The sequence below is a fragment of the Solenopsis invicta genome, chromosome 11 (assembly GCF_016802725.1).
Source record: "Solenopsis invicta isolate M01_SB chromosome 11, UNIL_Sinv_3.0, whole genome shotgun sequence".
Classification (NCBI taxonomy): Eukaryota; Metazoa; Arthropoda; class Insecta; order Hymenoptera; family Formicidae; genus Solenopsis; species Solenopsis invicta.
The window spans coordinates 5,337,124-5,345,996 of record NC_052674.1 but is presented as its reverse complement, the minus strand read 5'-3'; the positions used below and the strand labels follow the sequence as shown (position 1 = coordinate 5,345,996).

The following is an 8,873-nucleotide window of genomic DNA, read 5'->3' as shown; positions in this document are numbered from 1 at the left end:
CTCAGAAAAATCACAGGAAATATCACCGAGCGGTCATCCTGGATGATCGACAACGAACCTGCTCGCAGGCCATTCGCGCGGCATAGAGCGATCCGTCAGGATTCCCGCGTGGCGGATGACAGCAGATCGCGCTGAAACAATGAGGCCCTGAGCTGTCGGAGGGAGGCAGATGGGAGGAAAAGAGGCGAGGTGAGGGGGAACCCTCGCGAAGGTACCTGCACAATATGCGCATGGCGTGGGCGCGGACCGCCTGCCCGCGTCTCAACCTGCTGAAACTCGTTTTGCGGTGGGCCCCTGACGAGGCCCCTGCGCGTACGTCGAGCACGTACGTCGGTCGCGTCGGCTTCCGAGGACGACGGGCCTGTCGGGCATGCCGACTCCGGGGAAGATGTAAGAGCGGTGAGGCTCAGGATCGGCGGGGCCCGGCGTCCGAGCACGACGGCGGCATATAAACCAGGATTACGGGAGACACGCGGAGCCGTAATTCTCGGAGCCCGACGCGCCTCGCCACCGTGGGGTCCACTGCAGCCTTGTCTCGGCGTTAAAACGCGCTTAAAAACTGCCTTGTCCTCTCCCTTCCCTCTCGTATTTTTTTTTCTCCTTTCCTCCCCCCAGCTGCACCCAGTTCGAACCGCACGGCCAGGATTGTGCCCCGCAAACGAGATCTGATATCTGCGCATACCATCCGCGCGAGGATCAACCTTCCGCGCGCCTTCAGCAGCAGTGTTTCGTTTTGTAGCGATTTGAGAGAGCCGCCACTTCGCCAGCAGCGCGCATGACGCGTCTTGTCCCGATACTGAGATGCGTTAAAAATCGCGCATCACGCGATGTCTCCGGGGCTGACGCCGCGAGAGCGGGCGTCCCGATGTGCGAACGACTTCTCGCACACTTCCCTTAATTTTTTTCGTTTTACGCTTCGCGCTTCGGGGTCTTTGTCGCCCGATATCAAAACACGCGACACGCAACGCCCAACACGACGGAGGTGGGTCCGAAGTACTTGGGATCAATGTCAAGCTCATCACAATGTATTCGTACTACCACTATACCTACCGCCCCGTCTCCGTCTCCGTCTCCGTCTCTTCGAGAAATTACAATCTCACGAAAATCATGACACGACGACAGCTAAATGGGCTCGGGTCCGGTCCTCGTGTCGCAGGGAACATATCTTACCCGCGCCGCGCCACGCCGTGCCATTCTGGGACGCGTCTTGTGCGACCTTTTTCCATGGCGCGCCGAAATTACGAGAGCTCAGAGGGGGTACCGGGGCCCGACGCGGGTGTTTTGACGGCCGCGGTTCACGATGAGGTCAGCCGGTCTCGCTTTCTCGACGAGGCAAGCCTCGTCGCGCTGCGTTCGCGAGGAACGGGGCCTCGTCTTCCCGTGTCTCGCGGCGAACGGAGATGTGATGGAGAGAAGAAGCGGGAGGACGCAGCCTTAAGCTCGTAATGACCCATCTCCGACAAATTACCACTCGAGTGGCATTGTGTGCGAGCCCCGGGCCGATGCACCTCCTCCTCCTCCTCCTCCTCCTCATCCTCCTTTCCCTCCTCCTCCTCTTATCCTCGCCCTTAGGTCGCGGACCCATTGACGCGCGTTGCGTTTGATTTTAATGTCTACGTGCTGCACCGCGCCACGTTCCCACGTCGCCTGCGTTGTCATTACATAACGATGCAATGGTGCTAATTTCTCCGAGGTGGAGCTTATGCGACACGTTGCTGCATCGCGCCTATCTACGTGATGTAACACCGGAGAATGTGCCGTGGCGGAAGTAATTGGCGAAAAATGCTCGGGTCCAGCCGCAGAGACAAGGGGTCTTCGGTCGTACGCTTAATTAGACTGTAAATCAACTATTTCTTTCATCTTTTTTCCCCCTTCTCTTCTTTTATCTCTTTTAATAAATGTAATGCAAAATAAACCAGTCAAGAAATGCAGCTACTTGAGATCGAGGGTGTAATGATCATTAATTTCTTATTCACAACGAGCTACGGTTAAAAATTATTACGAGATATTAAATAATGCGATGGATTTATTAAACGTAGAATTGATTTTTTTGTAATACGGGCGATTCGTCGTCGCAGAAATTAGCGAGGTGAGCACAGGCAGCATTTAAGAGAAAAATTTAAGCTCGCTAAAGATTTTACGAGGAGGAAGGACACGCGACTGGCGAACGCTTTTGGGCGCCATATCCCACACGCTGCTTTGCATATCTAATGAGCGGTCACTTGTGTCGAAATTTATGGTAATCCATGCATCTTCCCGGCGAAATTAACGGCAATTTACCAACCGCAAGCGAGATGCATACATGTTTCCGCCAATTGCATTCTTTCAACATACAACTGCTCGTTAATGAGATGCCAATCGTGATTCCGTATAAGCCGCCGTTATATAAAAATCAGTTTACACTCGAAACAAAATCGTGAAGCGTATGTATCACTTTCGTCTCGTAAAAAGTCTCGTAATTGCGCGGCTTGATCCTAACAAGGTGTAACTTATCGACGCGGACTAGTTTGCCTAATATATTCCAGTTTTAATTGGGTCCAGATAATTTGTCGCGTTACGCGATTCCACTGGGGAAACATTTTAAGAGATTTTTTACCGAAGCCCAATGCGGCTTACGCCATATACGGGTTGCGGTGTATGCGGCGAGAAGAGTTAATTGAGAAATACTGACGTGCATCAAGATGCAACGAGGAGCAACAAAAAGCCCGAAGAGTCCACTCGCGCGATAAATACGATCGCAGCCGACAAATTAGCCATAAAATCGGCGTCCTCGCGGCGCTCGGTGCTACACGCACGACGTCGGCCTTAAGTCACTTAATTCCGTTCGTAACTCACCTGTTTTCGCGTGTATCGCCCGAAATTTTAACTTATGCCGGCCATTATCCCACCTACCGTACCACGTAACCGTCCGGCAGAATAATTGTCGCGCCTGCGGTAAGACGGGAGGCGCGGAAGCCGGCGAAAATATTCGCCGCGCGTGCTTTCGGCGGATCGCGAAAGTTTCGTCCGATTTGGTACCGAGCGTGCGAGAGCCACGTGGTCAATAATCGATCGGCGATCGGAGGAGCACTCTTTCGAAGGGAGAGAGTAAGAGAGAGGCAGAGATATAGACGCGATTTTTACCGAATTGCAAATAAACCGCGCGCGCCGTGAAGTTTCGCGGTGCGAAACGAAACACGAGGAACGGAAAGGGAATTCCTCTGAAGGATTTTCTTTACCCTTTATCCTTTAACACGGCGAAACAGCCCCTCTCCAGACACTTTACTTACGTTCGTTACGAGGCTAACATCGTTATTTCGCGTAATTTACGAACCGCCCAAAGTCGAGTCTCGATTGCGTGACAGAGAGGAAGTTTTTACTCTTCGCCGCCACAAAGGATATCGACAGACTGAAAATGCATTTGGCGAGCGCGGAATGCGCCGGGTCGAGCCGGTGCACGCGTCGTGGTATGCGCGTTACGCTCGCGCGAGGAAAACGCGGTTGAATCATCGACTGGCCCGCGCTCCGTCGCGCTCGCCGATGTTTGCGAAACGCGATTTCAATGAGCGTTTTTTGTGATTTACTGCACTCGGGTGTCCCCCGCCGCTGCACAGTCACCACTGCATGCGAAATTCGCGGCTTTGTTGTGGGTGATTCGTTTCATGAATTTTTTTTTTTTTTTTTTTTTAGAATGAATACGCCAAATGCGCAGAACTTTCTCGATATGCGCGAGCTTCGTTGAATTTATCACGAATGACGATTGCGCGAATGCGCAGCCTTATGTCATAGGAAGATAAATGACGTTACGCTTGTAAGATAAGATCTTTTTGCTGATCCTTTTTTATCCTGCATTATTATCAGTATGTACCAACGATTATGATTATTGGTATATTGGTATTTTGTAATAAAGTGTACGGATCAGTCAATAAATAACTGCAAAAGTGATGTAATTTGCGAGCGAGGTTATTTGATTACTTTATGCATTAAACAAATAAATTGTGCCCTTTTTAAATAGACAAGGTAAAATACACTGAGAAAACTGTCTGATGAATTATTTTCCAAATTATTTAAAAGTGACAAATGGATATTTACAACCATTTAAATTTAAATATAAAAATCACAGTTTATTGAGAATGAAACTATCGGAATATTCGGAAATAAATAGACCTGTTCAAATAATGATAGAAATATTAAATTTTTTCAGGACAGATACATTCCTTTTTCGAATATGGAGATCGATATATATTTTTATTATATCCCTTTTATTAAATTTTGGACATGTTAATAATTTCACTCCCAATGGACCGTGATTCAATGAATTGAATTTTTTACTGACAGATACTCACTGATTAATCCGTGTATTTTTGATGCGTTGTTTATTCTAAAATGTAGTCCTCTCTTGTAAACTAGAAAGAAAAAGAAACGAAATATAAAAATTCCAGAGAATAAAGGCATTTCTTGCAATTTATCTAAACTATAGGCCACAGCTCGAGTTACAAAACATCTTAATCGGCGGATAATGTACGGTTAGCGTAACGAATTCCAACTAATATGCGCTTGACGTCGCTTCTTCTAAACAAGACACTCCGAATTCTGCTGTGTGCGAATAAAAAATGAAAATTATATTCAGATTGGCAGTTTCGCGTCACCTTCTTGCTGTCTGGTCGCGGTCTCCGACGCCCACGCGATATCTCGAGAGCGCGGGTTTACAGGTGCGGCCGACAACCTGTATCTTCGGTGCGTGCGTGCGTGCGTGCGTGCGTGCGTGCGTGAGCGTGTGCCTGAGCCGCACGAACAAGCATTCTAAGGCACATAGATTACGCACGCGTGATACACCCAAGGGTCTCGTTACATTTCGAGAAGCCGAGCGACGACGCCGTTTCGACTTTCACGTCGGAAACGCTTGGCTACGAACACGCGAATGTCACGTGCTTAAAGTATGCCTCCATTGTTAGACGAAATAACTTAAATGTAGAGCTAGATGTATGAGCAACGATTGGTGTAATAATGCGAAAGAAAAAAAAGCCAGCCAAGGACGCCGGGGCAAATTGCTGATTATTCTAATTCAATTGAAGAATGTACTATCTCAGATAACATATAATATTTTATAAATATGTTATGTATAATAGCATTAATTTATTATATTTTTATGAAAACATTTTCAAAGAAATCATCTACAGTTTACATTTAGTATGAATATTAAACATGATTAATGTACGTGATGTATTAATATATTTATATATTTTTGTTATAATTTTATAAAATACATTACGTTATAATATATTTGCATAAATATGCAAATACATTATAATATAATGTATTCGCATATTTATGCAAATACATATATGCAGTATCAAGAATAATTTAAATTTAGAATGTCCATAAACGTTCTTTAGATTGCATCAAACAAATAGTTTAAATATTTTCAAAATATGATAAAGATACTCTTTTTAACTTATCTGAAATATTTAAATTAGTTTTATTCCAACGTTCTATGATTCATTTCTCTCTAATAAGTTTTTCAAATATTTTAATATTCTCGACGAATATTTATCAAATGTTCATAGAAACTGTTTGTGTTATCTGGGATTATATAGATGTGGAGACTTAAATGCATGTAGCAGTATCAACTTTACGCAACATCTACCACGATAATTGGGTACCATGAGGTGATTGAAACGTAAAAGTAGCGACTAGTTTGAAATGTTGCGACGAGTCATGCAAAACTCTTATCTTGAAATTTCCTAGTAATAATAATAATGGAACTTTGTACACATCTCTTTCGTTTCGTTACTTCTTCCACAGCGAAGGCATAAGTATGTCGCTCCACGCGCGCGATTCGTGTGGCGTCTGGCGGCGGTGCCTAACGTGATTAAGTAACTACCAGCCGTAAAGCCGCGGCGGGATAATCCGTATGTGTTTGTGAGTATACATGTGTGTAAACGCATAAATTGCCGGATATTTAAGATAGCGCGGCATTATTCGGATAGCTCTGGTGATGGCCGCGCGTAAGTTACTGCCGGGCCACCTAGGCGGACCACGGGCCACGCCTCGGCCCACCAAAACGGTCCTTTATAGCCACGGACATGGGCACAAAACGCGCGTTTTATAGGGACTGCACGGCGGGAACGAGCGGATCGACGCGTGCGAGCTATCATGCTCGACCCGGGCTCGTCTTAGATTAAAAGGGAAATCGACGTGCCGTATTCTATTTCCTCCCACCTCCGGACGCGATAGATGCTTTTATGGAGACACGGAGGTGGTCCACTATCTTCCGCTTCCCGCCGGACAGCCCGATATCTTCCTTATTTTTAAACCCGAGCGAGGTGAGACGCTCGTCGTTAACGGCGTGTTTCTGACAACGACAAGGTGCCTAGTAAAATATTAAGATGGATGATGCGATGTCTGGATGACTATACACTTGTACCGCGCGCGGACCAAGTAATTCAGATAAATGCTGAAATAATAAAATGCAATGGCGTAAACATCTCCATTATATCACGTATGAGATTCAGTTTACATTAAAGTTACAATCCTACAATACTCTTTTAATTAGAAACCGACAGAACAGTTATCTCTCCTAATTTTATTTTGATTCAATCTAAAATAAAATCATAATTTAATCTAAAATAAAATCAGTAAAAAAATTAATTCGACACTAATATCGTACATTCTGTTGTCGATGAAAATCAGAATGTATCGAGACGTCGTTATTTGGTATTCTATTCAGACGATCTTTCAGAGAGACACGTTCCCAAAGAGCGGAGGAGCCACGGGTCGCTTTGATTCTCCAATCGTGTTTTGGATTGTAACTCACGGTTAGTTAGAATCCGAGACGGCGTAGAGACAGTAATTTACATGACAACGAAATTCTCCTAACCCGCTTCTGACCTTCCTTATCGTGATCCGTCGCGATTCTTCCATATTTAAAGGAGGCAGAGCCAGTGACCCACGCACCTCAGCGCCGTCCATCGCTCCCGCGTGACTATCGAGGAAGGTGGCAGAGACGTAGGGCACAGGTGCCGCGATCTCGATCGTATCGAGACCACCGATCATTGTATCGAGAGGATCGCCCGAACGAATTTCCATAAAACGCCCGCGAGAGATATACGGTATTGTCCACGATCGCTTTCGTCCCCCCGCCGCCGCCGTAGCCCCGCGACCCCGCCCAGCATCAAGATCGTGAAGGCACGTACCGTTCCGATCCACGTAAATAATGGATTCGAGAACTTGAGAACCGTACGGCGTACACGAATCGTTCGTTGGCCCGGTTCTTCACCGTTGCATCTTGTAAGTTAAATAGAAAAAGAAGAAAGGAAAGAATAACAACAGTGAAGGGCAGCTATCTTCACGTAGATGTATCTCCGGTGTTTTTTATCGCTAAAAAAGTAATTAAATCAGTAATTCTGACGTGATAAAGGAATTCCAGATTCGACGAGCCAGACCTTTGGGAAAAGATTTTTCTCGTGATAAAAGCATCGATTCTGTATCCTCGGATCTTAGATTCCTGAAGATTAGGAAAGATGCTGTGCTGACAGTGACAAACGATTCCCACAACAGTAATTAGCAGTATCACAGCTTCTACTAGAGCACTGATGACCGTAATAAAAGAAAGCAAGTGACTTGATAAGCGACTTTCTCTTCTGAACGAATGTTTCTCGTTGACAAGCACAGTTCATTCTTCATTATGATCATATACGACGGGTAGAGTCGTTTCTCTTAGCTAGGTTTCTGGCAGGTGATATACTGCGACCGAGTGATTCTACAAAAGCCTCGAGAGTCTCGCTCGTTATGCCTAAATAATTCTTTTTTCTGTTCTCCGAAGCGCGGAGGCGGGGAGATGGAGGGGCGGCGAAGAAGAAACTTACAGATGCAACCTGTCCCATGTATCTTGCGTGCAGGGACGCTTCCGTCAGCATCTACGGATTCATTAGAGAACAATAGGATGATGAGTGCAGTCCGTTCGTTGTAGCTGACTGCACTCGCGTTGTACCGCGCTGAACATAAAAAGGTCCTCGTAACAGTAACAGAATCCATGAGGCGCAAACAATGGAAAAGATAAAGAAATATATTTGTATTCACGTATTTATATATTGCTTTTTTAAGATTTTTTTTTTTTTTTTTTTTTTGTAATTTACACGTACTAGTTTTGTGCCAGAGTTGATCGCTTTTTCTTTGCGACAATAAATTCGCGACTCTTAAAAGATTATAGCACATAATAATAACAGGATTGTAAAATTGCGAAATAATAGATTATAAAATTAAATAATACTAAACCGAATAAATGGATAAATTAATCGCATATTGTACTCGGGACTCTATTAAATAAACGATAACAGTCGACGTACAAATTTCTGTGGCATTGTGCTTGTGATAACCAGGTAGATATTTCGCAAATAATGCACCGATTGCCGAGCACCTACGACCGTGACTACACACGCATGCACGTAGCTTATCCCTTTCCTTTCTTTCTCTCTTCTTCTTACCCCTCCCACGTTTCCTCTTTCTTTTTCTCGTGCACAACGAAGTGCATACTGAGAGAAGGGCACGTAGAGGAGTATGTAGATGCAGGACAATGCAGTCCTATTAACGAGATCAAACGATACACGAGGACGACCGCCGTGGTCCGGTACTGTGCTCCCGCCAACCAGGGATGCATTCTCGTATGCATTTCTTGGCTGCTGCGCATAATCTAATGATGCAATTTTTCAATAATTTTTTTATGTTTTTTACATTTTTTTTTATTATAATACATAAAATACATTAAGAACAGTTGAAATAGTCTTAAAAAGATTGAATAATATTTTCCACGATTGAATACACATACAATTATCGAAGCTTGTATGCTTTACAATTTAATCTTTTCTTTCGAGTTTGTTTTATTCGTGATACTA

General features: G+C 44.9%; 1 pseudogene; it reads left to right on the top strand.

The window, feature by feature from the left end:
- Positions 1–622: 622 nt before the first annotated feature.
- LOC120358953 lies at positions 623–2,982 on the top strand (annotated as a pseudogene).
- Positions 2,983–8,873: the final 5,891 nt, after the last annotated feature.